A 19,942-nucleotide genomic window follows, 5' to 3' on the forward strand; every position below is an offset into this window, starting at 1 on the left:
TTCTCAACTTAATTAGTATCATCCTACCGCCTACCTTTAACCAGAAAAGAGAAAGTAATCCTGGGCGGAGTAATAGACGCTTTTCCCTCTCTTTCTCAGGGAACTGTTCCGGAGCCTGGAAAGCTAAATCTTTCCCTTTAGAAGTGCATATGACCCTGCTTGTGCAGTCCTCACCCCATTTATAGTGTGAACTCTGTTAAGCAGACAATATTCACCCTAAGAAAGGCTACTTTATAGCTGAAATAGAAATCACACTTACTAAGGTTTTAGTTTCATGCTATAACCTCCACCTCACACATGGATAGAATAAAAGCATGGTTTATAAATCAGACCAAAGTTTTTTGTTTTTGTTTTTTTAAGGTTTTAGTTTCATGCTATAACCTCCACCTCACACATGGGTAGAATAAAAGCATGGTTTATAAATCAGACCAAAGACAAGACTCAGTCTTCATGCTGTTCAGACTCTGACTTCCTCAGGAGATCCTGCAAAATGTGATACAGGGTTCTGTCCGACTGTGAATAGCTATTCCTGGAAAGGAGACCAAAACTGAATTTCACTTGAAGCCTGCTACTTAACTCAACAAAAAAATTTTTTAAGGCTTTATTTTAATCAATTCTCCATTTTAATCCTAATCATTTAATAATGGATTATTATATTTAGAATTTTAATGTAACGGCAATAAAGTTAGTTAACTGATTGGGTTGGTCAGTCAAATTAGCCATGGGAAAGACTTTTTTCTATAAAACCTTAAACGTGTATGTATGTACAATATTATCATTAATATTAACTTAGAAGTGGTAAAGTCAGTTCCTACCTGAATTACTGAAGGGAGGAAAGTGGTATAAATAACCCAAATGAGTAGAGAAAGCAAAAAATACTGCTTATATTTAGCTTTGAAATCTTTTTCTCCTTCAGCAAGTTTTTTTTGTTTTTACTAACCTGGGTCATCTAAATTTAACTTGCTTAGGCTTTTAAATTCAGTTTGTATTCATTGATTACCCACAATCTGATAGCAGTTCAAAGCATGTTTGAAAGGCAGGGAACTAAAATCATAGAAGCATCCTTAAAGTGAACAATCAAGATTTAATGGCCGTTTTCTATATTCATTAGGCAGTTTCTTCCTTTAATTTCTTAGGAGTGAAATATAAAGTACTTACTCATGCTAGTGGGCGTTTAAATGAGCACATAGAAACTTCTCGTGGCAATAACGAAATGCATAATGAATTTACACCCAGGGCTGCTATAAGGAATTCCAGTATTTAACTTAAAATATTCATTTTCAAAACTCCATGCTTGCTTGGTAAGCTTTAATTTGTTTGTAGGCTCAACTAAATAGCTTATTATATTATCTTAGCTAATCTCGGTGGAAGTAACATACCAGCATAATTTATCTAAATGTTCAAGACTGGCAAAACACAAAAACAAATCATTACCATAAAAAAAAAAAGGAACAGCTGTCAAGTATGCCTGGTAAAATGATGGACAAATAGCTGCCTAATTAGCCTGCCCGTGCACATTAGCTCACATCATGAAAATCCAGGTCACGAAGCAGTACCAAAACCAAGCTCAGAAGTTTTATATTAGATAATAATGTGCAGTATACACTCTGCAGAATTGAGGCTTTGTAGGAATATTGTTTTTTAGTAACTGAGTGTTAAAATTCATTGGTGAGGATTATTTGAGAGCACCATTTGTACCTGTGATAATCAGTACATGTATGGAAGAATAAAGATAAGATCAGCCCAACCACGTGATTTTGTATTACTGAGATTAAATTAACATTGAGTACAATTTTTCTCCCAGATGTCAAAACATCCCACAAGGGACATAAAATTACTCTCAACAGCAACCAGCTCTAAAAGTTAGTGTGACACAGCACAGTAAAGCTGTCACCAAATATCATTTCACATTAACATGCCTTCATAGATACAAATAAATTTAACTCGCAAGTCTAATTTTGCAAGCGAAACAAGTTTCCAAATTCTATCCAATGAATCGCACTTCAATTAACTGGTACAATAAGACAACAATAAAATCTGTATAATACTCTGGGCCTTCTTTAAGAGGAAATGGACACAACGGTTACTCTTCCCCCTTGGTTCGAACTCAATATCCGCAGCTGCCAACCTGTGAACCAGAGAGTCCACGAAACCATGCGTGCATCAGGTCCTACCTAAAGACTGAATAAGGTTTCCAAGTATATTAACTATTTTCCAATACTAAATTCATAACTGCTTTTGATTATATACTTCCCGATCCATTTATGTGCCCGTTCCAAAGAAAGGTGGTCCAATGGAATGCAGAAATTATCAAACAATACCATTAATATCACATGCAAGGAAAATTTTGCTTAAGATAATTCAAAAATGTTTGTAGCAGTAATATACTCAGCAAACATCTTAGGGGAAGATAGATGAAAGATTAAAAAGGATATTTCACACATGTTGAATTTTTAAATTCTGTTAAAATATTACAAGCTAAATATGAATTACAATATTTGTGTAAATAAGAATTAAAAGTACCACTTAACTATTAAAGCAAAAGTCCCACACAGTCGTTTCCTCTTTTCTCATCAGTATCTTCCTCCATTACTGTCTTCCTCCTGACAGTCAACAGAAAAAGCCAGTGGTCTTAAGCAAGATCCTGAAGATTAGCGATACGGTGAACCCTCTAACTCCAAGTGTGATCTCACTTCAGGGCTCCAATACCTTATCAAATCCTACATTAAACCACTTATCTCCCCCTCATGACAAACTCCTATCCTGACTTATCCAGTTTCCATTAATGATACCATTAACAATCTTGCATCAACACAGACCCAGAGTCATTAATTCTGCCTTTTCACCGCAGATTCTCCTGGTGATTTCTGTCCAGTCAGTTCTTTTCTTTTCATTCCCCCTTCTCAGTTCAGGTCAGAAGTACTAAAATAGCCTCCTAAAGGTCTTCCCTTTCAAATCCATCTCACTGTTAACAGAATAATCCTCAAAATAACAAGACCCTCTTTCTGAAGCTTTTTTGCTACAGTATGAACTTGCATCTCCTTCTCGCCACACACACACACTCCATGCACACAAATACTCACCACCCAACATGCACCATTCTCCCCAAACACACCACACACACCCGCAACTCACGCATGTACCTCTCCTCCTAGCGTACACACATGAAGGCACTCCCTAGATAAGCAAGAACCAGACACATAGACTCACATCTGACAAACCCCACCTAGCCTTTAAAGCTCAGCTGAAGGAACCTTGTGGAGGCCAAAGAAAGACAATACCATAACCCGTGTAAGCAAAACCTGAGCCTTATGACACCAAACTTCTGAATAAATAACATGAGGCAAGGGAGCCCCAAGGAAACTGAGGTTGAATTTCCTGCCAAAGGATCCCAGAGTCCAAATCGAGTTGTTTTTTAAAAAACAAGTGTGGTTTTCTTCTTGAGTTTTTGGGTTGAGATTCATATTTGATACACTTGTGATATCTTCCTATCTCCCAGATCATAAACTAAGCAAAAACATCTGTGTTCCTAGTTCAGAGCACACATCATGTACCTGCTTAGGTATGTCACTATACCAATAAATAGCTAAACTATTACACAGCAAGTCAGGACTTCTACTGCACTCCAATTTCCCTGCCCATGAAATATACATATTACATGCAATTTATTTCAAGTGATACCACATTTTTTGCCTCAGCTAGTTTGGCATTTGAAATTAAAGGAACTCTTAACCAAAACACAAAATACGACAATCACCAAATTCTTTGTTAAGTGGCTTAGTCAAGTAATAGAACCCTCTGGTTCCACCATCAAATGCACTTTTCTCACCTGGATTCCAAGACACTCTCCCTAGTTTGTTTTTTTTTTTTTTTTCCACTTTCACTAGCTGTGCTTCCTCAATCTTCTTTGCTGGCTTCAAAAGTCAAGTGCCCTAAGACTAAGTTCTTGGTCCTCTTCTAACTACTGACTCCCTTGGGAATCTCATTCAATCTCAGGGCTTTAAATGCTAACCAGAAGGTTGGCAGTTTGAATACACCAGCCACTCCTTGGAAGCCCTCTGGAGCAGTTCTATTCTGTCCCATAGTTGGAATCGACTCAACAGCAACAGGCTTGGGTTTCTCTGCGGATGACTTCCAAATTTATATCTTTTTAGGTTGAATTATGTCTCCCCTGAACTCCAGGTTTGTGAATCCAACTGCCTACCTAACATTTGAATGTTTAAAAGACATCTCAAACTCAACATGTCCAAAACTGAATTCCTGATCTGCCCACCACCACCAATCTGCTCCACCCTGGGTCTTCCCCACAGTGTCAACGGCAACTCCACCCTTCCAGTTCTCAGGCTGAAAGCCTTCTTTGCCTTATACCCCAAATTCAATCCATCAAAAATATACACTGGTTCCGCCTTCAGAATATACCCAGATTCTGATCACTTACCACCACCTCTGTTACCACCTTGTTCCCAAACCACCACATTTCACCTGGATTATTCTAATAATTCCTAACTGGTCTCCGTACTTTTTGACTTACCCCTACCCCCAGTCTATTCTGAATACACCAGCCAGAATTATTGTTTTGAAACTTGTATTACATCTACTGTATCTCCTTTTGCCTAGAAGGCTCTACACACACACACACACACATCCCACACCCCCCCACACACTCCCTCTCTCTCCCCCAAGGCGGCTACATGACTCACTTGCTCCCTCACCTCCTTTCAGGTCTTTGCTCAAAAGTTACGTTCTCAGTCTCAGCCTTCCCTTACCACCTACTGAAAACTGCACCACCATCCCTGGACACTGCTTCCCCAAGCATCCTCCACTCCCTTCCCTCACTTATTTTTCTCCATAGCATTTATCACCTTCTAATACATACATTTCATTCACCGACTGTCTCTCTCCATGAGGCCTGGATTTTTAACTATTTTCCTCATTCATTTACGTAACTACGTATTAATGCCTACCATAGGTCGCCAAGGGTCAGAACTGACTTGACAGCAACTAACAACATATGTGAATAGTGGCTGACACACAAAAGGCTTAAATACATATTTACTGATAAATGAATGATCCAGCTACTTCAGAAACTAAATTTATTCAGGTCAATCATGCACCTCGAATTACAGAATAACTTAACGTAACAACCTACAGCGACACGTAGGTAAGTCTACTATGCGCTCAGATACGGGAAACCACAGAATCAGATAAAACACTGTCCTTGTTCTAAGGGACTTGCAATGTAATCAGATGAAAAACGATTATGGTTTTCTTAAACATGTTGTGTGGAAATGGGCAATTCTCTCCAAGAGTACATATCAACCCAGGATTTAAAAATAACTTTTTTAAAGAACTATGAACATGGCTACCCTCATTCAAAATTTAATTTCTTTCATTATTCTAGATAAAGGAGCAGGCACTGTTGTGCACTGTTAAGACAATGCTGCTCAAAGCGTGGCCCAGGGGCCCGTGACGATCTGCTAACTGTATGCCAGTCTGTAGAGAAATTGAGGGTATGCATTTAAAAACTTCGCAGCAATTTTACAGAATAATTTTCTGATTATTGAATCTAATAATAAAACATTTGAGCCTTGTGTTTGAAAAGCATTATTAAAACATCTGAAAAAGTTTAGGAACATAGCTTCTTTTTACAACTTGCAGGCACAGTTCATATAAGAGAGGAGATGAATCAAAATATCAACCAAAGTTCCTTCCATCCTAAATTTCCACAAAATGAACATCACCTTTAGAAAAGAAAGACAGACTAAAACCAAAGCGATAAAAATCTGCTTTTTAACATTTTTTTTACTCACCTTTATGCAGGGAGGAAACCCTGGTGGCACAGTGGTTAAGAGCTACGGCTGCTAACCAAAAGGTCAGCAGTTCAAATCCACCAGGCGCTCCTTGGAAACCCTATGGGGCAGTTCTTCTCTGTCCTACAGGGTCATTATGAGTCGGAATCGACTTGACGGCAATGGGTCTGGTTTTGGCTTATTAGGCAGGGAATATTTTCTCTTAAAAAAAAAAACACAAATACCAGCAGCGCTCAGAGAATGATGGCGAGTGTTAAAAGGACAGGAGTTAGCTTGAAGGGCTCCCACTGGACAAATCTGGATCAGTCTGAGCACCAACATAAATAATGACAGTAAGGGATTTTAAACCACTACATAAAATAAAAATCTGTTAAGTCTACACTGATATACATGAGTAAATAAATAAGAAATTTCACTTTACAGTAAGAATCCAACTAACAGATACAAAAAGACTCGCTGACTTAGAAAACCGCCACTTGGTAATTACCACAATTAATAATAGATTCAGAAAAGAATCATCAAGGAATGTTAAAATTATACCCATTGCCATCAAGGCAATTCCAACTCACAGATCGGTGGGTAGAAATTTGAGGATACACAGGATATTTAAAAAGTCTCAAAATTTTGCCCCACGATAACAACTTTACAGTGAAGAAACCTGGTAGTAGCCACCATAACCAAGTAATCAAAGTTAACCTCACTAATAACGACATCACTTGCCTCCTGATACGCTGTACTGAGAAGAGCACACACCACTTCTTATGGTATTCCTGCCAAAAGTACATAACCTGACTTTAATCTCGAGAAAACATCAGACATACATACAGTACTTTCCACAAAATATCTGGCCTACATTCTTCAAAAACAAGTCAATATCATGAAAGACAAGAAAGACTTGACACCAGATTAAAACAGTCTAAAGAAACACTTCTGCCGCTATTCACAAAGTTTTCACTGTCCAATTTTTTCAGAAGTAGATTGCCAGGTCCTTCTTCTCATGGAATGGCCATGGAAGCAGCAGTCGAAAAATGAAATAACATATTGCTGTGGGTAAATCTGCTGCAAAAGACCTCTTTAAAGAGTTAAAATGCAAAGATGTCACCTTGAGGACTAAGGCACACCTGACCCAAGCCATGGTATTTTCAATTGCCTCACATGCGCATGAAAGCTGGACAATGAAGAAGGAAGACCAAGGAATTGATGCCTTTGAATTATGGCGCTGGCGAAGAGTATCAAATATACCATGGACTGCCAGAAGAATAAATTTGTCTTGGAAGAAGTACAGCCTGAATGCTCTTTAGAAGGGAGGATCGTTTTACTTTGGACGTGTTTTCAGGAGGGACCAGTCCCTGGAAAACAGCATCATGCTTGTAAAGTAGAAGTCAGGGAAAAAGAAGATTCTCAACCAGATAGACCTGACACAGTGGCTGCAACAATGGGCTCAAACGTAGCAACAATTGTGAGGATGGCACAGGACCAAACAGTATTTCGTTCTGTTGTACACAAATCGGGTTGCTATGAGTCAGAACCAACTCTATGGCATCTAACAACAACAACAAATATATCCACCATCACACAATAAACCTTAGGAGATGACAAAACACTTTCACATACATCACCATTTTCGTCCTAACAAAAGCTGAAGGTCCTATCATTATTACCCTTTCATAACTGCATAAATGAGCTTGGGTTCCTACATCCTAAACCTTTCTAAAAAATTGTGCCTCCTAACACAACCAAGAATCCCTGGTGGAGCAGGAGAAAAGTGGGCTGCAGAACTCAAATCCTAGTAAAAGACCAGACTTAGTGGTCTGAGACTGGAGGGACCCCAGAAGACATGGCTCCCGGACTGCCTGTTAGCCCAAAACTGAAACTATTCCGGAAGCCAACTCTTCAGACAAAGACTAAACCGGACGATAAGACATAAAATGATACTGGTGAAGAGTCTGCTTCTTAGCTCAAGTAGATATATGTGACTAAACGGGCAGCTCCTGTCTGGAGGTGAGATGAGAAGGCAGAAAGGGGCAGAAGCTGGCTGAACGGACACGAGAAATACAGGATGGAAAGGAGTGTGCTGTCACATAGGGAGGGCAACTGGGGTCACATAACAATGTGTGTATAAATTTTGGTACAAGAAACTAACTTGAACTGTAAATGTTCACCTGAAGCACAATAAAAAAAATAATAAACTGTCCCTCCTTTCCATCCCTTCTGCCAAACCTTAGTTCACTATTTCTCTCCTCAACTATTTATTATTCTTAACTGGTCTTTCTACCTTCATCTTCCTCATTAATTGCCAGAGTGGTCTTACCAAGATAAAGACCTGATCCTGGTATTCTCCACCTTAAAACTTTTCAACAATTCTAAACAGGACATAAAACGCCCTTCATGATTCGTCTTTATCTCCTCAACTGCCCTTCCAAACATATGCACATGCACACATGTTGAGAATACTTTACAATATTTTCCTATACTGATTTATTACTGACTTTCACCAAAATCTTATTAAAGTGAAATCTACTTTATTTTACTACGGGAAGACCAGTCCCATCTCTTGATAGTTACACCCAATTCTCTCATCTACAGGAAAATGTAGTATACTTCTTCGATGTGGGTCCAAGTCCCCCTCTACCTCTTACTGGCTCTGGGATATTGGGCAAATCCTTGGACCCAAGCCTCTTCATCTGAAAAATGGCGATAACAGTGTCTTAGTATTACACAGGACTGGGCAGTGTTTCGTTCTGTTGTATGCAGGGTCGCTACGAGTCAGCACCGACTGGAGAGCACCTAACCTATCCTTCAAGGAGCCCTGGTAACGCAGTGCTTAAAGCAATGGCCTGCTAGCTGAAAGGCCGGCAGTTCGAACTCACCAGTGGCTCTGCAGGAGGAAGATGTGGCAGTCTGCTTCCATGGAGCTTTACAGCCCCAGGAACCTTATGGGACTGCTGCGAGTCAGAATCGACTCGACAGCAGGAGGTTTGGTTTTTTTGGTACCTATCTTTCGGTAGGGGCTAAAGCAGATCACCTCAAGACCCAACTCCTATAATTAATATTACAAACAATTTTCAGTTTGGAATAGCAACACCTTAAATTCTGTATAGAGCTTCAGGTCACAGAACATCTTAATATATTTCATCCAATCCTCAGAACAATCCCCCAAGGTGTGTAGCATCTTCATTTTTATGACAGGGATCTGTGGCTCCAGGAGAGGTGGAATGACTTACTGAGGGCACAAAGCTAGGAAGTGAACCCTAGTTTCTGACTCCACTGTTCTCTCACTACAGCCTCCCAGGGTTACACAAACATTTCCACTTAGAATATGAATATTAGGTTTCAAAACTAGCTGACTGTATAGTCACTGACTCTAGCTCACACATGGCACTGACCAAAAATCAAACCTGTGGCCATCAAGTCTATTCTGACTCATAGCGACGCCATAGAACAGAACTGCCCCATAGGATTTCCAAGGCTATAAATCTTTTCAGAAGCAGACTGCCACATCTTTCTCCCACAGAGCAGCTGGTGGGTTCGAACCAGCAACCTTTCAGTTAGCAGCCAAGTGCTTCAACCACTGCACCACCAAGGCTCCTAAACTAGTCCCAAAATGTTTACTTCTCTCCAGCTTGCCCTACTGTGCCCCGGTTGGTTGAAGCCACTATTGTCTGTCACCTGGATTACGGGAGAAACTAATCTCACAAGCTTCTACTCCACCATCCTTACATGGAAGCCAGAGTGATCTTTCTCAAATGTAAATTAGATCATGACACTCTACCAAAAACCCATTGCATGGAGTCTATTCCAACTCACAGTGACCCTACAGGACAGAGTAGAACTACCCCAAAGGGTTTCCAAGGCTGTAAACAGACTGCCACACCTTTCTCCCTCGGAGTAGGTGGTGGGTTCCAACCGCCAACTTTTCGGTTAGCAGCTGAGCACTTAACCACTGTGCCACTAGGGCTCCTTAGACACTCACTACAAAGCTTAAAATCCTCTAATGGCTTCCCAATCCACTCAGAATAAAATTAAAATTCCTCAACCTTGCTTACTAAACTTTACATAAAACAAGATTTCTTTCTGTTCCTTGATAAATCGTGCTTGTTCTCCTCTAACATCTTTGTATTAGAAGTCTCTTCTGCCTAGAGTGGTGAGTTTCACATAGCCAGCTTGTGATCATCTCTCTCAGCGCAAATATCACCTTCTCAGAAAGACTTTCCCTGACCACTGAGGACAAAGTTATCATTCGGCATTCTCTGTCACAGCACCCTACTTTAATTATCTGCAGAGCACAACCTGATAGTTTTTTGTTTGCTTCTTGCCTGTCTCACCACATTAAAATGTAAACACAAATAGCAGACTTTGTCTTGTTCACAGGAATATCTCAAAATTTAGTATATTTGCTTTCTGAAATGCGTATTAACACTGAACAGTTAATTATTAAATGTTTTAACTTCAGAAACATTTTTGACAGAGTTTTATGTAATCTACTTTCTGGAACTCCTAAGCAACTTCAAGTCACACAATAGCTGTCCAATAATTAATTTTCTGAATGAATGTCTATAAAAACAATGCTTTCAGATTTTCAACTTACTACAATATCCCCAACATACTGGAGACCTTGTGGCACAGTGGTTAAAAGCTCAACTGCTAACTAAAAGGTCAGCAGTTTGAATCCACCAGCTGCCCTTTGTAAACCCTATGGGGTACTTCTACTGTTCTATAGAGTCGCTAGGAATCAGAATCCACTGGACAGCAACAGGTTTTAACATAATCTCCTACCTACCTCCACACAAACACACACACAGAGCTCTTTCCTCCTCCCAACTGTAAAACAGTAGATGATCTACACCAAAGAGGATCACCCCTCTCTAACTGTGGGCCCTCTGACAACACTAGCCCTGAGGGAAGATGAGGGTCAAGGATGGAGGAGTAAAAGGCACTCATAAGCAGGTGCTAGGGGTGCCTTCTCAACCTCACAGGTGTGCTTTCGCTGTACCAAACTCTCTGCTGTTCCCCGAGAATGACATGCAACGTTCGCATCTCCATGCCTTTACTCATAACACTCCTTCTGCACGCCCACCACCACACCCCCATTCTCACCCAGAAACCTGTTACTCCTTTTTTGAGGCCTCTGTAAAAACCCTTTCTGACCCCACCCAAGCTCAGGCTCAATTAACTTACTCACTTCTTCACTGCTTCAGAACAATCCTCTATCGTATTACTTCAGTGAAATATGGTTTTTTATAATACTCGACTGTGAAAAATTCATTCTCTCTAAAAAGTGCCTGCTATGTGAGACAGTGCTTAATAACCATTTAGTCAATGAAAAGCAATACTCCACTGGTATCAATGGGTAGCATTAAAAAAAAAAAAAGGCTTAATCAAAAACAGCTCTTTAAATTATTATAACTTCCCTATTTAAAAATAAACTTGGCTTCATTACGAAAAATCAAAGTTAATTACCCACCACCACCAAAAAAAAAAGCAAACGATTTAGAAGTGGCTGTTATGAGTCAGAAACAACTTGACAGCAACAGGTTTGGTTTTGGTTGTTAATATCACAGAAAGGATGTCCTGCCTTCAGTCTCAATTCCAAGTGTATCACTGCAACCTAAACGTGCAACACCAAGTGGAGATCCTCTTCTCCAAGTGCAAAACAGAGAGAATTTCATTTATCCAAGGCATGCTGTTTTGCAATAATCAACTTACACTTCAGAATAATTATTTTGTTGAAACTATTTAATCTCAGCAAATAGTGCTGGAACAACTGAATATGCACATGCAAAAGAATTAACCTGGACTCCTACCTCACACCATATACAAAGGTTAACTAAAAACGATCAGACCTAAATACAGGAGCTAACACTACAAAGGAAACCCTGCTGGCGTAGTGGTTAAGAGTTCGGCTGCTAGCCGAAAGGTTGGCAGTTTGAATCCACCAGGTGCTCATTGGAAACCCTATGGGGCAGTTCTGCTCTGCCCTATAGGGTCTCTCTGAACTGGAACTGACTCAACAGCAATGGGTTGGGTTTTTTTAAATACTATAAAACTCTTAGGAGAAAACACAAGCGTGAATCTTCAAGATCTTGGATTAAGTGATGGTTTCTCAGATATAACAATAAAGCACAAAAGCCAAAAGAAAATATAAATTGGACTTCATCAAAATTAAAGTTGTATGTTTCAAAGGGCACCATCAAAAAGTTAAGGAAAAAAAAAACATAATGAGATAAAATATTTGTAAATCATATATCTAATACTGATTTGTACCCACAATATATAAAGAATTCCTGTAATAAAAAGATAAAGAACTCAATGGAAAAGTGGGCAAAGGATCTAAATAGATACTTCTCCAAAGAAGATATACAAATTGCCAAAAAGCACATAAAAAGACATTCAATGCTGTTATAATTAGGGAACTGCAAAATAAAAACCAGTATATGCCGCTTCAATAGGATGGCTATGATCAAAATTGCAAACAATAAGAAGTGTTTACAAGGACGTAGAAAAATTGAAACCCTCATATATTGCTGATGGAAATGTAAATGGGGAAAACAATCTGGCAGTTCCTCTAAAAGTTATCATATGATCCCGCAATTCCACTACTAGGTATATACCCAAGAGGAATGAAAACATATGTCCACACAAAAACTTACACACAAGTGTTCACAGAAGCATTTTTCGTAATAGCCAAAGAGTGAAAACAACCTAGTAAATGTACATCAATGAAGGGATAAAAAACTGTGGTCTATTATTCAGTCATAAAAAGGAAGGAAGTACCGGTATATGGTACCATGGATAGATAACCCAATAGACATGCTTATGGAATCAACAAAACAGGGGCACCAGTTGTCTAAAGTGAGGACCCACAGATGCCAAGCAGCAGGACACAAGGAAATAGAGCACCACAGTAGAAAGGAACCGGCAGGAACTAAATGAAATCGATAAATTTTCTTTGTTGTAGAATACATGGAATATTCTTTCTACAGAAAATGTGGTATATAGTAAAAACCTAAGTACCCTGCATCCACTAAAAATTTTATAATCTAGTCCATTTCATTCCACTAAAAGGGCATACGTCACTTTTGTGTTCAATCTGTTATTACAGTCCGTTGGATAGCTAGGATACACATACACACATATATTCACATATTCCACTTGAATGTATGGGTAAGCAGGGGAGGGGGGCACCACAGATTGCTAATGCTCAGGGCCCTCACATGCCTTAATCCAGCCCTGCATGCTACAACACGGACAAACTGGAAAACTTTATGCTAAGTGAAAGAAACTAGACACAAAAGACCATTTATATGGCCTGATATGATTCCATTTTACATGAAATGTTCAGAGAAGACAAATCCATAAAGACAGAATGTAGATTAGCAGTTCCCAGGAACTGAGGGGAGGAAGGAATAGTGAGTTACTACTAATGGGTACCGGGCTTTCTTTCAGGGGTGATGAAAACATTTTGGAATTTGATAGTAGTGATGGTTGCACAACTCTGAATATACTAACAACCAATGAAATGTACACTTTAAGAGTGAATTTTGATATGTGAAATATACCTCATAAAACTGTTATTAAAAAAAACTGAAAAGACGTGCAGCTGATTCCTACAATGTCCTATTCATTCAAGCATTTTTTATTTATATGAATTAACACCACATAAAAATTTTACTTCCCACAGGATGAAAAACTAAACGGTGCTGTTTTAGTTGAGGAAGAGGGTGGGATGACAGTTTGCCCTGAACACATGAACGATGAAAGGAAATCATTGGGAGTTTTTTTTATTACTAAAATGTTCAATTCATTAAGCAGTAAAAAAAAATTGCGAACTTTATTTTTGATTTACCTGGTCACCTTGATTTTAAAATTCAAATTGAAGGCTCATGTCAAAAACTACATCTTAATCAAAATACCACCTTCCCAGAAAACAATGCAGTGCAATGGATCACTTTTATATGGCCTTTCTTGCCATGGTCTTGTAACACTCATCAAACGATCAGGTGGGGCTATGCAAATAAGGTGCTTGTGGCCTACACCAAAGGAACTGGACAGCTTGCAAATAATGCAAATAAGGTGCATGGCACCCTTGAGGGGGGTGGTGGGACCATGCAAATAAGGTGTATGAAACCCTAATGAGGGAGTTCGTAAGTTTTGCCATCCCACAAGGCTTAAAATGAGCCATCTCAGAGGCAGAAAGAGGGGACCTCCCTACCACCAAGAAGAGCCGGGAGTGGAGAATGTCCTTAGTACCTGGAGTCCCTGCACTGAGAACCTCCTAGACCCAAGAAGCAGAGACAGGGAGAGAGCTGTACCACTGAAGACAAGAGAAGATGGCAGGAAGCAGTGGCAGCAGAACCAGAAGACCAGCACAAGATGGCACAGTGGGCTTCCCAGCTCACGTAGTAAGGCAGTTACAGTGGGTGTGCCAACCCATGGAGGAAGAGAGCTGCGAGTTTCTGGGCAAGGGGCTTGCTAGCAGAGTAGGGTACCTCTGGGCCCTTGGCGGAGCCAGGCTTACCAATTCACGGAGCAAGAGCTGAGCACTGTCAGGCAGGAGGCTTGCTAGCAGAGTGGGGAGGAGCTAAAGAGTTTTGTTAAAACTTGCCCAAGCAGGGCAGAGGCCAGGCCGAGGGGTCCAGAAGCCAACGGGCCAGAGAGAGGCCTGCCTGAAGGCAAGGCGGAAAAAGAGGCTGTCCTGATCAAACAACCGTATCTTGAGTTATTCCTGATCCTGAATTGTAACCTGTTACTTCCCTAATAGACCCAGTAACTGTGAGTACTGTCTGTGAGTTCTGTATGACCACTGCAATGAATTATCGAACCTAGCAGCGAAGTAGAGTGCCGTGGGAGGGACACCTAGTATCACAGCTGGTAAAAACATTGGAGAGAGGAGGTATGTCTGACCTGCACTCCATAGGAATCAGCTCTGGGCTGATGTTGATGGTGATCTTCCCCCTTCCTCGTGAAGTGAGAGGAGATCAGAGGCCACCACCACGCCATTTTCACCACAATAAAAAAATGCTGACTGATCCAGATTTCTAAATAACTGGTACTATTCTATGAAACTGTCTGTTACAAACGTAAGTAGCCAAAGTAAAAATGCCTAGAATTTCTGAAAAGTCTGTTAACACAGGTTAGTGTTAGCTTCAATAGTGCTAAAAAGGTTTCTGAAGTTAAAAAAGAATAATAGTTTTTATGTAAACTACTTTCTAAAAATCACGGAGGGAAAAGATATTTTGATGAGTCAGAAGAAGAGGACAAGTTTCCACACAGATGATGGGGATAAATCAAGATGGTTTTCTGCCAAGAGACTATGTATCCATAAAATACCATGCCTCCTACTCACGCACACAACACAACCAAAACATACACACCTATTTTCTAACTACATCAGCATCTTTGTAGGGACTACATAATTACATGTATTGTCCTTGGTATACAAAAATGCTATGCGTGAGCTTGTTTATGTTTCCTTCTAGCAGCACAGACAGACAGCAGTGAATCACATCCATTCTCTGAGTCTCATCTGCCTTATGATCAATGACACATGCTGCCAACATCCGAAGTTAAGGATCCAAACTGAAGCTACAGGTGATTTCTCCTTCACGTGATGCTAAACGTTACCTATATACAAGTAGGAAATGGTCCCCCTTGCTGTCACTGGTGCCGATCTCAAATGAACCCAAGTAACTGCCCCAGACTCAAATCCGAAGTAAACCACAGAATTACGGTACTTATTTTTATTTAAATAAGATGAGATCATTATCAAAATGCTGACCATCCTCTACAGGCTGGGAACCATGTTGGCAATAGGCATAAACATGCTAATCAAGTATTTTGTTTTTTCAAAGACAGCCATAATTTCAAATATTTTTGTCTCAGAAATTGTCACAGTCCCAGAAACTCCAATACTTGGAGGAGTACAAAGTGTATATCCTAGAATACCACTATAACCATCACCGGTCACTGTCAGAGCACGAGTCCAAATTGTCAGAGCTGAATATATGCTCCCCATACACACAAGGCACAGGGCTCAAACCCATTTCTCAAGTCTTAAAAGTCCAATTGGGAAGCAGAATAAAAACAATAAAAGCAACTGAAATCCAGGCTAGCAGTGCTTGGACAAGAAGGAAGAAAACCATCCTGCACAACAGAGGAGGGAACAGTAGATCCCTTGGGGTTGAAGTAGTTAAAAAGGCTCCTCAAGAGACAGGCCCTACCTGGGCTCAGAGTACAGAGAGTATCCATGAATACAAGAGGAAGACGATTCCAAACAGACAGAACAGCATAAAGAAAAGCTAAGGGGAGAGACTTCACAGGAAAAACAAACCAAGGATCCACCAAGGGGAGAAATGGCATTAAGACTGAAGCACGGATCAGGGCTAGATTCTGGAGGATCTTGACCATGCCGGGGAAACTGAGCTTTATTTTCCATGTAATAAGGAGTTTTCTGGAAGTCTTTATACCGTGATGTGAGGAGGGGACAATATTAAAATGTGCAAGACACTATTTTATGCGAAGAATAAGTGGAGCACAAATATTCCTAATAAAACATCACATCAATGGAAAAAAGTGTTCTAGGCCAGGTACAAAAGGATATTATTGGGGTGGGGGAGGGTGTGAACAGCAATGCTTAAATAGTAAAAGTGACCCAAGAAGTTAAATAAAAAATTATGGTGGTCTACAACTCTTGTTTATTTACATTTATTATAAAAGTAGTGTAAGTATAAAGCACCTGGAGAAGCTCTCACTCTATCAATTACGCACATGAAGCAACTTACCTCAAACGTTGTACCACTGGACCCTGAGTTCCAAAGCTCTGTTAACCCTCAGACTTTAAACGGGCTGTGCCAGAACCCCATCAGTGTACAGGTCTGGATCAAGGCCGTGAGCTTAACACATATTATATCATGAATGAGTTCTTCATACTAACCCGAGTTCATTTCAAGAGTAAATAAACGGGTGTCCCAATACTCTAAGGCTGTAATAAAAGGTGCTCAAACATGAGCAACAGAAATAAAAATCCTTCATGACATTCAAATGACAGCCTTCCCAAAAGATGAAAATGTGTCATTACCGTCTTACTAGTTTTAGCCCCCTCCTAATAGCCCAATAAAAACAATGTGATGCAGTTTTATAGTAAGAAGGAAACTGCACACCTTGTCATAAGACCCAAAAATCAACAGGGGAGCAGAGTTCTAAATGTGTTCAGAACTACCTAATTTAATTAAAAATAACAACCAAGAAGAGAGATCCAGTTTTATTTTTCACAAACACATCTTAGATGACGTGCTCTCAGCCCTTGGCGCAAGCCAAGATCAAAATTCCTTATGGTTTTCCCTGGCTTATGGTTTACTCACTGAGTCATCTATGTTTGATCAAAACAGAGGTACCTCGAGGTTGCACGAGTGATTAGGACACCGTCTAAAAAAGGGAGACCTACAAGTACCAGAAGCACTCCTTACGGAGTATTTCCGGAAGTTAAAGGTGTCTCTTCAGCTGTGGCTCTAAAACAACATTTTTGTACATCAGATTTATGATGACAATACCGTGGATCATACGGTGAACAAACAGACCAAAATACTGGGGAGAGCAGCCTTTAACCTGAAAGTCTGCAGACTTATGGACAAAGGGAGTGAGACTGAAACTCAAAATTCTCAGCAAGAGTTAAGAAAACATCAGTGAACCTCAAAGATAGTGGGCCAGTTCCAACTTCCAGGTTTAACCTAAACTGCCAGTCCCTTGTACTTAGTGCAAGTATTCATTACAGTCCTTTTGTCTATGAAATGACCCACGCAAGCCCCACAGAAAACAACAGCTACTTGCACCGAACGAGAGTTACCGAGAGCGAGGCGGGCAGATCATCTGTCCATAGTTCCAGCTCTTTCTCCTCTCCCCCAACCTTTGCCCCCCGACCTTGATTTCTTAGACAGAAATGGCAACAACTGGGGCCACCGCGGGAGACAGAGAGGAAGCGGCCAAGAGACTGAAATCCAAGTTTGGAGGCCAGCACCAACTTGTGGCGATGAACCCAAGTATTTATGGCCTATTGCAGAGCGGGAGCGAAACCCCATCACAGACTCGGATCAGGCAGGAAGAGAAGTTGGGGGAAAATCCGGCGGAAGACGGTGGCAGGGCCGGCAACGCGTCCAGCTGCGGCTGATCGATCGTTGGTAAACAAGCGGGCCCGCCCTCCCGGAGCCCCCGACCTCTCCTCGCCCCGGGAAAGCCCAAAAGATGGAAGCCCGGCCGGCGGCAGACCCGGGCCCGACGGGGTTTGCGCGGCAGGCCCCCGCTCCCCGCCGTCGCCTGCAACGCCGCCGCCCCGGGGGCGCCGGGCGGGCGGGCGGGCGGGCGGCCGAGAGACCCCGCGGCCTGGGCCCACCTGGGAGCGGGAGGCCGGTCAGGCCGCGGGGGCCTGCGGCGGGGCGCCCCTCCTGGGCCCGGTTACCTGGTGGCGGCGGCGGCTCCTCCTCCAGCTCCTGCTCCTCCTCCCTGTCCGACGCTCGGCGCCCGGTGGCGGCGGCGACTCCCCGAGCCGCCCGCGGCGACGAGCGGAGCCCGGCCCCTCTCCGCCTCCCTCCGTGCCGCCGCCCGCCCCGCTGCTGCCGCCTCCGCCCTCTCCCCTCAGTCAGGACATGGTCTCCGCGGGCGGCGCGCGGCTCCGGGCTGCCGGAGGCGGGGGGAGAGGGGCGGAGAGGAGGCGCGCAGGCGGGGGGGCGCCGGGGGGAGGGGGGAGAGAGGAGGGGGGGCGGCCACGGGCGCTGCGGGCTCTTAATGGCGGCGACAGAGGGGACCCGGAGCCAAATAAACCCCGCGGCGAGCGGCAGACGTCAGGGCCGACCCCGCCGCTTGCCGCCCTGCCATTGGCCCCGAGGCCGCCGGCGACGCAGCCAATGGGAGGCCGCCTCTTTCCGGACGCAGAAGGAGGGCCGCAGAGGCGTGACATCACGCCGGCGCCGGGCCCGGATTGTGAGGCTGCGGCGCGCGCCCCCGCATCGCGGCCCCTGGGCGGCAACCGCGGAGATGAGGGTAGCGGGCGCTGGCCGAGGTGGAGGACGCCCCGCGGAGGCAAACGGAGACCGACGGCGCCTCACAGCGCCTTGTGGGGCGGGCGTCTCGAGGCGCACTTGTCTTTCTTCGAACTCTTCCCCTTCTCTTCTGCAAACAAATTCACCAAACTTTTACCGCCCAAGTCTCACGTCTCCTGAGGAACTTTCTGTTCTGCTTAACCTCTTCATATGCAGTTTCTCGATAAGACACCACAGAAGACAAACGTTTTGGTTGTTTGTGATAGTGTAATTTTTATATATCTAATTTGTACATATTTTGTGTATATGTATTTATCTCCATATACACCTATATTACATATATACATAAATATATGAGGAAAAGCTATGGAGACCCTGGGTTCTCGCTCTCCTCCGCCATATGCTGGTCCTAATGTTGGGTAAATACAACTTTCTCATGGCTGCCTTTTCTGTAAATTGGAGATATTCCTTAAGGCCGAGGATAAATGACAGCCATGGAAAAAATACTGCCCTGAGAGTCCCCAAAGCCCAGATTCTAAATAGAATATATTATATGGCGATATATTTTGTATATTTCTTTTTTACCGTAAAAATAGTCTAAATGAGTCAGCTATCTGTTAAAATTCCATGAGTCAATTTTTTTCTAGCCAGAGAGCTTAGTTTTTCCCATTGAGGTGTCACCTTTCATTTCTCATACTTCAAATTTTATTTCTATGAAGAATTCGGAAGCCCATAAAACACAGGAACTCTTTAAGAGTTGTAAATCTCTTTCAAGTTATCTGATGAAGAAAAGCTATAGCACTTTCAAAGGGCATTTAGCAGTCACATTTGGACACCTCAGCTTCACTAGGAGACAGTGTTATTCAGCATTTACTCAGATTTTTAAAAATTAGATGGGGATTTATCGAGTAAAATTATCCCTGGTGTTCTGAGTTTCTCTTTGCATAGATATGTTAAAGGATGTATGTACAGCTTCACTATGGCAATTAAGAACCCTTTATAGCTTCCTCTCACCAACATTTCATAACCATTGGTATATTTTATCTTCACAGCCATTCCTGTGACAGATTTTCCATAATCCTCTTCATCGTGGTCAAATCT

The 19,942-nt window shown here is 42.0% G+C and overlaps 1 protein-coding gene across 2 annotated transcripts in view; it reads right to left on the minus strand.

The window, feature by feature from the left end:
* ZRANB1 (zinc finger RANBP2-type containing 1) overlaps nucleotides 1-18,391 on the minus strand; it is a 66,804-nt gene extending 48,413 nt beyond the window's left edge. Inside the window, exons 1-2 of one of the 2 annotated variants that reach the window (XM_064269198.1) lie at nucleotides 18,262-18,279; nucleotides 2,532-2,603 (exon numbers count right to left, since the gene is read on the minus strand). The gene's annotated coding sequence lies outside the window, so the exon portion shown is untranslated. Of the gene's footprint in view, nucleotides 1-2,531; nucleotides 2,604-18,261 lie in introns of both variants that reach the window. The other variant, XM_003419707.4, reaches the window with a different exon arrangement.
* Between the last annotated feature and the right edge of the window lie 1,551 nt (nucleotides 18,392-19,942).

The sequence above is a fragment of the Loxodonta africana genome, chromosome 16, assembly GCF_030014295.1.
Source record: "Loxodonta africana isolate mLoxAfr1 chromosome 16, mLoxAfr1.hap2, whole genome shotgun sequence".
Lineage (NCBI taxonomy): Eukaryota > Metazoa > Chordata > Mammalia > Proboscidea > Elephantidae > Loxodonta > Loxodonta africana.